Genomic DNA, 15,121 nt, shown 5'->3' with positions numbered 1-15,121 from the left:
GATGGTCACTGTAAATTGTGTTCTTCTAAAATGCTCTGAATGAATGTTCAGATTTGGTTTACATGGTAAATCACCACCATAAGGGCATAACGTGGTATTGTAAATCAAATATAGCAAGGGCATGAAGTTATGTTCTAGATTGTACCAAGTCCAGTCGTGGCTTCCTGTTGGTATCCCCAGTATAAAAACAATCACTAGGCAGTTCCCTATATTCTAGACTCGCCACTATTCTACAAAAATACCACCAAAATGTACTGCCAAGAAATATCTCTAACAGGCAAAGGAAAAACAAAGGAACATGGATCTTCTGAGGGATGGAAATTCAAGACCACTTTCAGCAGAAAGGATGGCCTCACTCTCAAAGTCACATTTTCTATGGAAAAAAAACAAATAGGGAGGTATAACAGACAAAGCCTAGAGCTCACTCACCCATCTCACGGAAGTGATGGCAACCAGGAAAATCACCTTAAGGGTGGGTAATGTAATAGAACTTTATTGGAGGGGCTGAAACAGAGAACCCATAAGAAATGTCAAAACTAAATTCAAAGCCCCCGCCGGAAAAACAAGCTGGCAGGCGAACAGAAGGCATGTTACACAAACCACGCAAAAACGGCATAACAATGGGGATTGTGAAGAATGAGCCCTGTTTCCGGGGACTTCTTGAAAACTGAAATATTGGTGAGGTAACCCTTTGCAGTGCCAATCGACAGGCCCGCTTAGGCCAAGGTTAGCAAAAAATCCGACACAGGGGATCGTAGACCAGATAAAGGATCCAGATCCCTCTCCCAGCACCAAAATGAAATCTACTCCACCTGCAAGCATACAAGGATTTTGTAGTGGGGCTCCTAGCTGAAAGGAGTGCATTGAGGATGTTGTCCAAAAATTCCTACTCCTTGTATCTCAGACTCTCAGTAGTCAAGCACAAGGGTTCAGGCTGCTGAGCTTCAAGTGGAGGACCCACCCCTCCAACTGGGAGAGCAAGTCTACTCTCCTCGGAAGGCTCCAGGGAGGGCAGATGGCCAGTCTGCAGCTACCGGGATCAACATAGTCCCGTGTAAGTGCATTCTTCTGAGAACCAGCAGAAAGACAGGGATCGGCAGGAAGGCATAAAGGAGGTCAAAAGTCCACTTGAATGTTAGTGTGTCCCCTAGACCTCCCTGATGTGAGAGGGGCATGGTATCACAAGCCGACACTTATACAAGAGTTGCAAGCTTCAAAACCTGTATTGATGGTTTAAAAAATGGGTTGGAAAACTCCTATCTTACCCTATAACTAAGATGGGAGTATTCTCGACCACCAAACAAAAAGAAAATACAGTCCTAGTCAGTCCTCAGTGAAGGCCTATACTAATAGACCCAATGCATGGTCTCTTTCTATAACAATAAATGTGTAAAGGGAATGTGCAATACAAAAAGGAAAATCAGTGTTCAAAAGAGATGTCAGTATGGCTGAGTAAACTCCCTTCCTCACGTTTTGTAGCATGGGGTAAGGTGGCACACTTGGACCTTGCGACACACTCTGGCTTCGGACACAAGGATGCAGTAAATTTAATGGATCAGGGCCCACTTGGCCTTCCACGAAAAATTCACTGGTTTACAGTTCAACGAAAGTTTATTTCCTTCTGGTTACCACAATTCAGTACAGGTTTTCCCTGCGCCGGGCTAGAACCTTTCAATCCCAATTTGAGGGGTTTCCCTTCTCCACACCTTCATAGGCTTACCTCCATCGGGATCAAGCCTCCTTTCATTTTCCTTCCACTGTCGAAGACTTTCGAAACTCTGAGGCTTTTGCTCTTACCTCAGCACAACCACTTCGACTTTCTTTGCTCAAACGTCACTTTTTCTCTCCTACACCAAGGCATCTTGGTAAATGTAGTTTCAAGCACAGTACTTTTTTCAAGGTCTTAGCCATTGCCTTTGATGACTGGACCATCTGGAGGGCATCACCAGCCTTCGCTCCAATAAGATTCTGCCTATCAAAAGGCATGACCAACAGTTTGACCTGAACATCGGCCACAAATCCTGACGTCCTCAGCCAACAGTGGCATGTGACCACAATGCTTGTGGCCACGGACCTACCCACACAATCTGCAGCGACCAGTCCTGATTGCAACATCTGCCTGGCAGCCTCCATGCCATCAGTTACTAAGGCTATGAAACTGTCGCTCAGCTCTCCTTCAGGGACGGGTTCAGCAGCATTCGTCTCAGCTTGCCAAAGGCCGAAGGAGAACTTTGCCATGGAGCAAGAGGCATTCACGACACGCAGGACAAGACTGCCTGACGCAAACCCCTTCTTACCCCAGGTGTCAAGTCTCTTTATCTGTCCAGTGGAAGGGAAGGGAAGGTGGATGTCTTCAGGCTAGCAGTTACTTCCTCAACCACCATGCTCTCTAGTGAGACATGAGAGGAGAGAAACACTGGGACCGATGGGGTGGGACAGTGCTTCTTTGCCAATTCCCTGTCCACTGCTGTAACAGAGGCAGGTTTCTCCCACACCTCCATGATGGGGCCTCTACTGCCACATTGAAGGGCAGCAGTGCATCTTTTTGGGGGCATCTTTCAAGACATTGCACAGTTCGTACTGAACCTTGGATCGAGACAGAGCTGAAAGCCCTAGAGTACTGACCCCCTAAGCGATAAATCACTGGAAAGCAGCTTGAGGCTTTCCTAGGGTGGGAGCTGGCAGATTGTCCATCTCCAGGAAGGTATTGAGGCCCCTGGCGACCTAAGGTCTTCGACTAGGCCAAGTACATCTTCACCTTCCCCATAGAACTCCTATGGGAAATCCATCACTTCCCTATTGACCAGGGGTTCTAACCCAAAGGTAAGCCGGTCACCCTCCTTATTATAGATGCCATAGATCATAGACACAAAAGGTGCCCATAGGGAGTAGAACAGATTCCTGTGCAGCCGTGGTGTCAACAACGCTGATGGGCGCTGATGTCGTGGATGGCACTGAGGTTTCAGGACCTGAAAGTTGGGGCCTGTCTGTGCCTAGGAACCTCCGTCATCCTCTGGTCCAGGCACGACCCTGTAGATGTGCCGGAGTGGTCCCCAGCGGGTACAATGCCGGTCACAACAAACTGTGGGGGACCTGTTGGCACCGCAACCGGATTTGACTGCGCAGTTGCCTGAGCTGAAGCATCTTTAGTCAAAGTCCTCCCACACAGGGTACAGTAGGAAAATGCACAAGAGCCGGCCACTCATGTGTTATCTATAAGCACAGAGTGCCAGCTCTCCTGTTGTGAGAGTTAATACTAGAGCACCACACTAGGTGCAAGTCATACACAGTGTGTATAGCGTGTCCTCACTTTCGCAGCCAATCAGTGAGACACTCCACAGTGATTTATTCCACTGGTTTTCCTATTGGGACCACCCCCCTTTTTTCGCATACCTGGTGAGTGCTGGCCTGTGGGCAATAGTTGACATTGGATGGCGACAGCTGCTGGCACGGACGTTGTGACCTTAAATGTGAGATAGGGTGTGCACGTGGAGGAAGCAGCCTGCCCTACAAAGGTAATATTAGAGGCTAAGGCCACAGAAGGTGGGGTTGGCTAAGAGCAAGGCTGCACTACTGAAGAGCTGGCAGTTGCTGTAACCTACGGACCCCAGGAATTGGGCGCTAAACGCTGGCAATACATCGACGAGGGGTGGACTCGCTATTGTTGGCACCTGGTGGCACATTGGGAGACGAGCATTACCTGTCTGCGACTTGCTACACAGATGCCTCCTAGCATTGCACCTGAACATCAGTGAAGGGGTAGTGGTAAAGAGAAGTTTCTGGCACCCAGTGCCAAGCTGTGAAACCCCAGTGGCGGCCAACATGTGGCTGGAGCATAATAGTTTGTCTAGCGAGGCAGAACCTGTCACATGATGCAGTGGGTGTTCACACTGAGGCGGGTTGGCTTCACTGAAGAGCTGGTGCACTTGGGCTCCCCTTGGCAGGCCTTCTGTCGAATTGCAGGTGCCTTATGAGGTCTACTTCCATCAGAACAAATTGTTTTTTGCCAATGGTGGGGGCAACGTTCGATCACCTACCACTGGTCTTACTGGTCTGTCCAGCGCATAGGCTGGTGTTGGCCTGTTGCTAACACCCAATCCTCCACACACAACGGCCTGGATAGGCCCAAGTGGTACGGGTATGCCCGAGTGCTGCACACACTGCAGTCGCTGGGTGAATGTATATTGTTTGGTTTATTAAGTTGCTGGTTACACATTCTCCATGCATTTGGGTACACATGACACGCATTCAAATTCTCTGGCTGGGATCGAGGGGTGGTGGTGGGGGGGCTGGGCAGCGAAGGGTGACCCACGACTTGGGGTCAGCCACAGAAAGTTGGTGGGAGGAGGGGTGACTGTCTGGGTGCGCAGAATAGCTTGTAGACATTTGCATGATGCCCCCCATTAAAGTACTGACAAGGTATGTGCAGGGGCTTGGCACGTATTTGCGTAGTAATCGGGTGAAATCTTTCCTAAATCAAAAAAGGGTGTCCATTGCCCTGCTACAGGAGACCCACCTGATGGCTAAAGAACTGGAGAGGGTCAGAATGTTGGGTGGGGAGTGCGGCGGTACAGGGTGGCATACTCTAAATATGCTAGAGGGGTGTTTACATGGATAAATGATTCTGTGCCGTTCCAGCTAATGGAGATGGATGGGGATAGGCATGGGAGGTACCTCATTCTGAGGCGTTATATAGACTATATTGAGGTGTGTATAGTTAATTCTTACATCCCAAATCATGGTATTCCATTTCCTGTTAACATGCTCTGCGCTCGAATCGCGTATCACTGGGAGTGTTTTTTCATATGCAGAGCTGATTTTTATTGCACCAGGGATCCCCTGGGGACAGGTCCTCTCCTCCTCAGGGAGGTCTAGCACCTGCGTCTGCAGCTCTTAATGCAGTGCTGGTCAACCCTGACTTGGTGGATGTCTGGAGGGAACTGAACCCTGAGAATAGGAGTTACTCCTTTTACTCTTCGCCCCAACCCCGGTTCACCAGGATTGATTACCTTTGTTGGCCGGACTCAAATGGGAGACATAGGCGAAGCAGAGTACCTGGGTTGAACAGTATCTGACCGCTCCCCATTGTTGATGAAGTGGAACATCAGAAGCCCCAGGCCCCCCATTCCAATGTGGCGTATGCCAGCAGATGCCTCAACAGACCAAACCTTTAGGGATAAGCTGCAGAAGACACTGAAGGAATTCCTAGAACGAAATGTGGGCAGTGTAAAGGAGTGGGGCACTGCATGGGAAACCTTGAAAGTTGTGGTTAGGGGAGATGTTATAGCCAGCACTGGGGGCATCCGTAGAATGCAGAGGGCTGACCTGGAAAAGTTAGAGAATGAAATCCGAGACATGGAGGACCGGGCGGCAGGTCAGCAGACTAGTGAAGAGAGGTTGGCTGAAGCCAGGCACCGCTGCCTTGAGACGTGGGGGAGGTTATCTAAATTCGACTATGCACGCAGAGGGAGATAGGCCGGGTAGGCTACTATATTGGCTCTGCAGGAAGGAATGCCCCAGACACTTGACCACTGAGTTGAGAGACGAGAATGGTAGCATATGTAGGACGCAGCTTGAAATTAACAGTATTTTTGACAAATATCACTCCCAACTGTAGCCACCAGGAAAAGGTCCCTCACAGGGACGTAACAGGCGCCCTCTCAGGTATGGGGCTCCCTAGACTGGAAGCTCTGTGCAGTGATGGACTCCCGCCCAAATTTTACAAAACATATGCGTCGGTTGTGGCCCCGGTGCTGCTCAAGATTTTTGAAGAAGCCTACTCAAAAGGCAAACTCCCGACAAGTATGAGGGAAACTTGTCATGATCTCTGCTTCCAAAAGGTCAGGACTTACCTAACTCCCTTGGAAGCAGACCCATAACCCAGGTTCCGAGTGCCAACCAGTCCCAATTGGGACCTTTTGGACCTTGTCCTGGCGCCAGTGGCACCAGGCTCATAAATATGCCCAGTCCCAGCGCTGGAAGCGCCAGGCTCATAATGCTTGGGTGGACTTACCTGCAGCAGACCATGCTGCTTACTTACCTGCCAGTTGAGCCTCTAATCCCCTTCTGTTTGGGACTACTTTTCCTGTTGGGTGGGGCAGGAGCCACTCCCTAGGTTCAGAACACTGGAACTCTTCTGGAAAGCAGGAACTCTTTTCTTACCTAGGCGTGGCTGTGGAAGGAGACACTTAAGCACCACAGGAGGCTATTTAAACCACACCCGATGGATGAATCTTGCTTTGCGTTATTCTGCATCCTCTGCAGCAGAACGCTCATCGTGTCTTCTGCATCTGATCCTGGGCCTAAGGGAAAAAGTCTACCATCCTGAATCCAGTCTTCAGCAACACCTATAAAGACAAGAAAGAACAGGTTAGCATTACAGTCTTCAGTGACAGCGCTTCTCTTACCTTGTCCATCGGCTGTCACCAACGCCTCGCGCTGCATTCCGGCATCTGAAAGACAAAAGCTTACCAACTCTTCGCACGCTCCGGAGGCCTTCGGTGCTGCATCCCGCATCTGAAGACAAAAGAAGGTGCGTTTAAAGACATTGGGTAACTTTATTACTCACGTGCCATTACTCCTTCCCACGCCGAACCCAGTGGGTATTCCGGCACCCTTCAGCAGCTCCGAACTTGTACCTGCAAGATAAAAGGACAGTTAGTGCGCATCGTGAAGCAGGCAACAAGCGCTTACTTACGTGCTTCCAGGCGCTTCTATTCCTCACACGGGTTCCATCCTCAACTCACTTCAGCCCGTCATCCGCCATCGCCGGAACCCTGCAAAACAAGAGACATCATTACAAAAGACTTTTAAAGACATTTGAAATACTCGGAACTTACAGTTCGTGCAGTAAACGACGGACAGCAGTCCTCTGAGGTCAAGAGGCCTGCACCCTTATCCAGTGAAGAAACTGGTTACGGCACCCTGCCCCGAGGCAGATAGAGAGCTCGGCGATCACTTACCTAAGGTGAGAGCGTTAACCTTTGGGGTTCTACAGGAGAAGAGAAGGGGAAGAAGAGAGAGACACCCAATAACCCCAGTTCATTAATCCCATATTTTCTATCTGCAGACATCTTACTCTTCGAGTCAGACATACAGTGCACAGAGGTCCAGCCCAAAGAGCCAATCGTGTGTTACACATCACCTTTGAAGATACGGTATTCGCCCAGTCAAGACCGGCGCCTCTGCGGGAATCAAGTGAGCGTTACAAAACCTTGGTAGTCCCGATTCCTAAACCAGGGAAATCCACGGATAAATGTGAATCCTATCACCTCTAGCCTCGTTAAACTATGATATGAAAATGTTCACGACAATACTGGTGGGGCGACTTCGGTAAGTAATTGCAGGACTGATACATAGCGATCAGACTGGTTTTATCCCTGGCCGCAGCACCGCCCTGAACCTGCGCCGACTGCAACACATTATTGCACAGATTAATGAGCGCCCAAACAAGGTGCAGTGGTGTCGTTAGATGCGATTAAAGCTTTTGATTTGCTTTATTGGGAATTGATGTTTGCAGTATTGCAGGAATTCGGGTTTGGCAAGCATTTCATACACTGGGTAAAGATCCTATATGCATCTCCCGTCGCAAGTGTTAAATCTCGGAGGCAGGTGTCAGCAGCGTGGGACATACAGAGGGGAACGCGCCAGGGGTGTCCATTTTCGCCCATGCTGTACGTATTGGCGCTGGAGCCTTTAACGATCTACCTTAGCAAAGAATTCCTTACAGGCAGGAATACGGGTTGGTGGTACTAGTCATTTAATATCACTGACGCTGATGACGTTTTGCTCTACCTCGGGGACCCACAACATAATCAGCCATTCGTTATGGAGGTACTGGACAACTTTGCTAAGCTGTCTGGAATATTCTTCAGCAGAGAGAAGTCTGGGCCGTTTCCATTGGTGGGGCTCCGGGGGTGGATGTTGATAGTTTACCGGATTTGGGACTCATGGTATGTGGAATCCTTTATATACTTGGGGGTACACATCATGCATACGCCTGAAAGCATGCACACAGCTGGGGTGGTGAAATGACTGAGGAGTTCAATGACATTCTGGTCTAGGCTCCCATTGTCACTGATGGGTAGGGCTGCGATTACAAAATGATTGACTTACACCCAGATTTTTATATTTTTTTACTAACATCCATCACTACATCAATGTCTCCTTCCGCTTGCTGGACTCGCTGATCAGGAGATTCCTATGGGACTCATCTCGCCACAAGATTGCCCTTCCAACACGGTGCTTACCTTACAAGGAAGGTGGTGTGCAACTCCCGAATCTGGAATGGTATTATCTAGCGGCGCAACTTAGCTTTATTGCTAAATGGTTGTCATACGATGTTACGTCCGAGTCGCTACTACTACAGTAGTTGGTTGTCCCGGCCTACCTTAAAGAAGTGCTATGGTTACCACTGAGCTGCCTGGATGGTACCCCTCTAGGAACTAGATGCCATAACTGAGCAGATAGGATTGCCTAGCGGTCAATTCCTGCGATATTTGAGATTAGCTTTGGTGGCTAAACGGAAATGGTCAGGGTGGCCGGAAGAACCAGAGGCAGTCGCTACTGACCTTCATGTATTCCCTGGAAGACAGCTGCTGGCAACCAGTATCCAGACTATATAGCGGCTTAGCCAGTAGACCCAAACCTCAGAGCACTAGGCTGAAATCATGCTGGGAGGCCAACATTGCGGAGCGGGAGTGGGAACGCATACTTGGTTCCCCCCCGGGAGGTGTCTAGGAACCCTTGTATTAGATTGATTCAACTAAATGTGCTGCACCACACCTACATGACACCTAGCAGGGTGGTCAGGTTTAACAGTGGTATGCAACCGACTGTCCCTGGTGTGGTAGTATACCTGCATTGAGCAAGCATGTAGAAAGGCAGGGGTCACAACATATACCTGAAGCCTAAAGGAGTGCCTGCTGGGAGCATACCCAAGGAATGGCAAACATAAAATAGTAATTAGGTTTATGGACATGGCATGCATTCTTGCTAAACGGTGCATTGCCATGGCCTGGAAGTCAACTGGGGGCCTGCAGTATTTACGCTGGTAGAGAGACTTTGCGACTTGGGCTGAGGCAGAGTCCAGAGGGTGGGTTAGGTCAGCACAAAATCTTGAAGCAACCACTGTTGGTACCTATGAGTCTTGGAGGCTACTGATTTGGGACATGTTCCACCCCTCCGATGATAAACCACTGTGAACACCCCGGCACTCTGTAAAATGCTGTACTGATACCGTGACTTACTGAGTTCTGTGCCTATTAAGTACTCCTTCTGCCCCTAACCCAAGCATGATCGCATTTACCACAACCCCAACAACAAAAAGGCTGTCCATTGGAGGGTCCCCCCCACACCTGGCCTGGATGTGGAATTCAAAATGCTAATTACCTAGTTCACATGTGTGGAGAACTCTGTTTTGTTGTTACATAAGTTTAACTGTTTACTATGCTTACTATTAGCCTGAATATACGCATATTACGCTTGAAATCAATGCATAAGTCATTACTGCACAATGTAGGTCTATAATTGCTAATAAAAATAATTTTAAATAAATAAAAAGGTACTTGGGTTACCAGTACTTGGAAAGAGCCAAGAAAGGGATATGTGAGAAACAGTGCCTGGCAGATTACTGAAACGGGCTAGGGTACAACATGCTATAAACCGGAGAGAAGGAAGTCAGGGGAGACCTGCAAGAACAGCACACCATTGTCTGTGACACATACAAAGATGGGGAAGCCCTGCAAGAACAACACACACAACTCAATTATGAGAGAGAGGGAGAGATATGAAGTGAAGATAAGGGGTTTAGGACCCATTGCTAAAAGCAGGGACATTTTCTGGAACACTAAGATGTACAGTCAAGTCTGGCAGGATAGTAAACCAGACTTGATGTTACATTTGTGAACCGGAGAAAGAACAGGGGAAGAGACTCTCTCTCCCCTGATACTTGGAAACTGTGTTCTTGTGTAATAGGACAGACTGTGAAAGAAAAGAGGAGGGAAGACAATTCTCGAACATCCTGTTTTGTTTTGTATACATTTGGAGGAGCATCCAGATTCAAGGACTTAAGTTTAATTGGAGAACAACTAACTCATTGAGTTTCCTCACTAAGAACTGAACATTGAATTGGCATGCAGAACGAGAGAAGCTTCCTTCTGGATCAAGGAGAATCCCGGTTTTTCCTTAGTTAATCTAGAGTGTAAGGGACGGAAATAGGTTTGGACATAGGACGGTGGACATTTTACTTTATTGGACATCCTGACAGATTCCTTAGTCTTTCTGTTGAGGTTTGGCAACCCCTCTTAGAAATAGGGTAAGATAGGTTTTCTTTTTCTTTACTTTTATATATAAATAAAAGTATTTGCCAACAAGCATGCCACCACTGTGTCGGACTCTTACTTCTGCATCCTTACACCTGCCTTAGAATAGGACACTAGACGGTCTGAACCGAAGGCCAAAGATATCCAAGTCCAGTCCTCACAACCTTGCATATTTTACGAAAGAATTATGTGCAAGGTGAACAGACCACTTTCCTGCATCTGTTTGAATATGAGATAATACAAAGAAGTATAGGCAAACTTTAGTAGAACCCCAACACTAGAAAAGTTCCCTACTAGAGGTCCTTGCCTCCAACAGACTGCAAAAGGCACGTGGAGAAGGCCAGATCCCACAAGTGAAGATTGCATTGTGTGTGTGAAAGCTAATGAAGCAGCAACATTATATCATAAGTAAAGGCTGCACGCGTGTGATTGAGACATGAAAAAAGGCAGACCTGTGAATGAACTTTGAAGTAAGAGACAGCTTTGAGATCAGCAATACTAAGTAACTGAGTGGTCCGGCGAAAGGAAGTAGCCCATTCGAAAGTCTCTGTGAAAGGTACATTGTTTGAAGCTATAAAACAAACATCAAAAGTGAATTAAGCGAGAGTAAACATGAATTTTGAGTCAAAGTGGTCCTGCGGTGGTCTGTGAATAGACCAATGAATATTCGAAAGTCTTGAACATCCAAAAGGGGTCTGAGCCCGACTGAGGGAGATCGCCGAATTACAATAAGCTTGGGTAAAAGGAGTCCCCCCCCCGCCCAGCAGGTTTGTGTTGAACTGTGACATGAGAGGTCTGTGCCCGGCAGAGGGGGACCTTTGTGAATTTTACGTTGGAATACATTTCGAAAATCAAGAAAGACTTTAACATGGAAGCCCAGGTGGGCCTCAATCCATGGTTTGCAACTGCTTGGAGTGTTAGAAACCGAGCCAGAGTGTGTAATCCTGCCTACAAGGACAGCCTTACTCCATGAGGTTTAACGTGAGGAGAAGAGCTTGTTCAACTACCTTTGTTCTTTTGAACAATGATTTGTCCTTTGCACACATTTCTCATTTTTACACTTTTTGTACAAGAGATAGGGCAGGCATTAGGTTTTTATTAGCATAGGCCATTTTGATTTGACAGACTCCACTAGGACTGTTTCGTTTATCGTTTGATGGTCGAGACTACTCCCATCTTAGCTATAGGGCAAAGTAGGAGTTTCTCCAGCCCAAACATTGTCAATAAACGTTTTACAAATTGCATCCCTTGTGTCAGTGTCATACTTGTGATACCATGCCTTTCCTACAGTAGGCATTTGTCATCCACATTTGAATGGTTCCAAGAGTGATATCTTGGGGGCCCTTGATCTTGGTGTTAGTAAAACTCAAACAAAATAATAAACATTTAAATAAAATCCCTTTTATTTTCAAATGCATTCCTTCAGTTCTTGTCAGGATCTGGATTCTCAAAATACTGCTTTTGTGCCCCATATAACATCTGCAATGTAGCCCTAATTCCCTGAGTACACTTTTCTCTTACTGTTGCCACATTTCCCACAGTCACTGAATTCTTTGGGTCTTTGATTTCAATTACCATAAAGCAGTGCTTTCACATGCAACGTTATGGTGCAGTCGATCAACAGAAGACTTGTGAGGTATTATAGTGGTGGCAAAATAGATCTATTGTGCTGTGCACTAGGATGGGAGCAAAAAATCCAGATAGGACACGACTCTGTAATTACATCAAGAGCAAGACAAATGAAAAGCACAGGGATTATTCACAAGGCACAGGGTCAGTCTTTGCTAGGGTCATCACACTAGGGTCAAGGTTCAATAATGTTTGATAAGGCAAAGGTCCAAAGACATTAAGTCATTTGCAGTTCCTTTCATAGCTACATGCACTTGAGGGCTCCATTTTGCAGAAAATGTTATACAGATGATTGTGAGGGGACAATTTCTTTCATGTTAGTCTCGGATGGATTTTCACACCATCATCATTTTAGCCCCTGCCAACTGAAATGTGGCACGAGAATCTTTTCCTGGCTGGCAAGTGTTCTTTCGAGCTGTTGGTGGATTCGCTAGTTCCACCAGGACCAGACTTTGGCTCCTGGCAAGCCTTGCTCATATGCTCGCTAGGGATCTAGATCATCCTCAACATAAGTCCTCTTCTCGGCTCCCAGCTCAGAGACACAGCCTGTGAATCATGGCTTATATTTTAAAGACCTCCCCGTCCTCCGATTGGCTGAGGCAAACTTTTAAATTGATTGGTTAAACAGCTTCCTATTCAAAGACAGGGCAGGGAAGTCTTTAAAAGCCTTCCTGCGATTTCTGATTTCTTTCAGTTTGCTTCCTGTATTGGAGCTGGTGTTTGTCTGCTGCTCTGCTCCTGTCTTGCCTCTTGGTCACTTTGAGGGTTTCTGTTGTTTCAAAGGCCATCACAAGGGACAGGAAAACCTCCAGTAACTTCCCAACTGTGCAAAATGTTCTTCCTTTGGGGAGGGGGAAGGAAGTATTTTTCTCTTAAAATGCTGCAGCTGCAGGTGAAAGAAAACCATTCTCCTTTACGGGCACTGCTGCTTTTCTGGGGGAGGAGTGTTGTGTAAGTGAGGCATGGTATCACAAGTATGACACTGACAAGAGTTACTAGTTTCAAAACCTTTATCATCTTTTTGGGGTTTAGAGAAACTCCTACTCTGCCCTATAGCTAAGATGGGATTAGTCTCAACCATCAAAGAATAAAGAAAATACAGTCGTAGCCAGTCTATGTCATATCAAAATGGCCTATGCTAACAAAACCTAATGCCTGCCCTATCTTTTGTACGTAAAGTGTGTAAAGGGGAATATGTATGCAAAGGAAAGTCAGTGTTATAACAAAGAATCAATGTGGCTGAGTCAGCTCTCCTTCCCACATTGGACAGCATGGAGTAATGCAACCCTGGAAACGGGATGACAAAGGCAGTTCAAAAAGTGGACCGAGGCCTGCTTGGCCTCCCACATAAAAGTCATTTATTCCAGCTTTCACAAGTTCTTTCACATTTCAACAAAGGTTCACGCAGTTCTCCCTCAGCCGGGCTCGGACCTCACAATCACAGTACTTGCAGGGGTTCTCTTTCCCAAGCTTTATTCATATTCGTTAGGGGTTCCCTTCCCCCAACTAATCACACTTCCGGTCCCCCTCAGTCGGGCTCAGACCTTTCATGGATGTCAAAGACCTTTGAATGTGTGAGGCTTTTACTAGAGACCTCCACAGGATCACTTCTACTTTTTCTTCAGCTCACACTGAGTTATTTGCCCCATTGTCTCTTGGTCTTAGCAGATCAACACAAATGTTCGTAGAAATCTCTCAAAGTAGTTTGTTCACCTTGTAACTACTACTTTGTTGTAACAAGATATCACATATTTCGGGGAGACTTTCGGGTGGGCCATTTCCTGTTGCCGGACTACTCTGGATCATTACCTTCACAATTATCAGTAATTTAAAGTTCACCACAGGTCTGCCTTCCTTCGCGTCTCATGAACACACACACAGCTTTCAATCGTGAGATACACTGTTGCAACTTCAATCTTTCCTTAACACACATCAGCCTTTCATGTCCGGCTGTGTGCATTCCTTTCTTGTCTTTGTGGCTTTTATTCACGAGTCAAGGTTAATACCACAGGCTTGGCCTCACCTCCCCAACTCTGTCATTGACCTAGGAGGGTCGCTAGTGTCCTTCAAACAGAATGCAGTCTTCTTGTCTGGGATTTGGTCTTCTCTGCAGATCTTTGACGGCTCTTCAGAGACAACGACCTCCTGCAGGGATCTCCTGGATTTCCTTACCCTTTTATCTCATCCCTCGATCGGTCGTTCTGCTCCAGTGGGTTCGTCTTCGCCCCGGAAGATCTGCTCCTTCTCGTGTTTCACCTTGCTCAGAGTGCGTCTCTATGTTCCAGCCTTTTATCTGAGTGGGGAGAGCTAATGTCTATCAAATGTATGTGATTAAACGCAAGGCCTGACTCTGCCTGACCCTGATTAGCGGGACATGTCCAATGAGTTATGTAAGGGTTAGCCTCTTTACGCTCAGTCGCCCTCTTCCTCGGCCAAGTGTTTGTGTAGAAAGGGGGGGTGAGTTGGGACATTGGATAATCCTATAAAATAGGATGGGGCATGGGTACGGAAGGGGGGAATACAACATCTCACCATCAGTTGCCTCACCCTCAATCCCCCAAATACCCCTCACCCACATGATCCTCCCGCAATGGTCCACCCCCAGAAACTGGATCCAAAAGCGATGGCCGTGTCCTGGCCACCTGGATGACATGTCCCTGAGGACTAGCGGGTGACACGCCCTTTGGGTTCTCACACATGGGTCCTGCCGTCTCTACTCGTGGACCTTGGCACCTCTGTGCACTCATGCATGCATCGGTGAATTCCAAATGGCAGACCAGACTTGCAAAGAATCGGTTCATAGGTGATAAGAGGTGGTGCAAGTTAACACAGATACACCTGGGCACAGGAGACTCGATCAATCTCTTGGCAAGCAAGATTACTACAGTCGGATGCAAGTCCTTACTCTAAGCGCAGCACTGGCTGAGGGAAGGAACTCCTGTGAAATCCTGTGCAGGGTACTGGGTTGGTGGTTTGAAGTAGCAGAGCAGCGAGAGGAAGTGAAAGTGGAGTTGGCAGTGCAGGGGGAGTTGGTGGTGCTGCTGGAGGAGGAGGGGGGGGGAACAGTACAAAATGAAAAATTACCAGAAGGCAAATTGGAGAAGGTGGTCTGGATCCAAAGCCGATGGCCGTGTCCTGGCCACCCGAGAGCGACCCCTGGGGACTAGCAT

The 15,121-nt window shown here is 47.5% G+C and overlaps 1 protein-coding gene across 2 annotated transcripts in view; it reads right to left on the bottom strand.

The window, feature by feature from the left end:
• DZANK1 (double zinc ribbon and ankyrin repeat domains 1) overlaps positions 1–15,121 on the bottom strand; it is a 1,110,268-nt gene that overhangs the window by 352,883 nt on the left and 742,264 nt on the right. The gene's annotated exons all lie outside the window — the stretch shown is intronic.

Source organism: Ambystoma mexicanum, chromosome 4q (assembly GCF_040938575.1).
Source record: "Ambystoma mexicanum isolate Mex_15411 chromosome 4q, UKY_AmexF1_1, whole genome shotgun sequence".
Taxonomy (NCBI): Eukaryota; Metazoa; Chordata; class Amphibia; order Caudata; family Ambystomatidae; genus Ambystoma; species Ambystoma mexicanum.
Note: the sequence above shows the minus strand (reverse complement) of the source record. Positions and strands in the feature narration are given on the sequence as shown.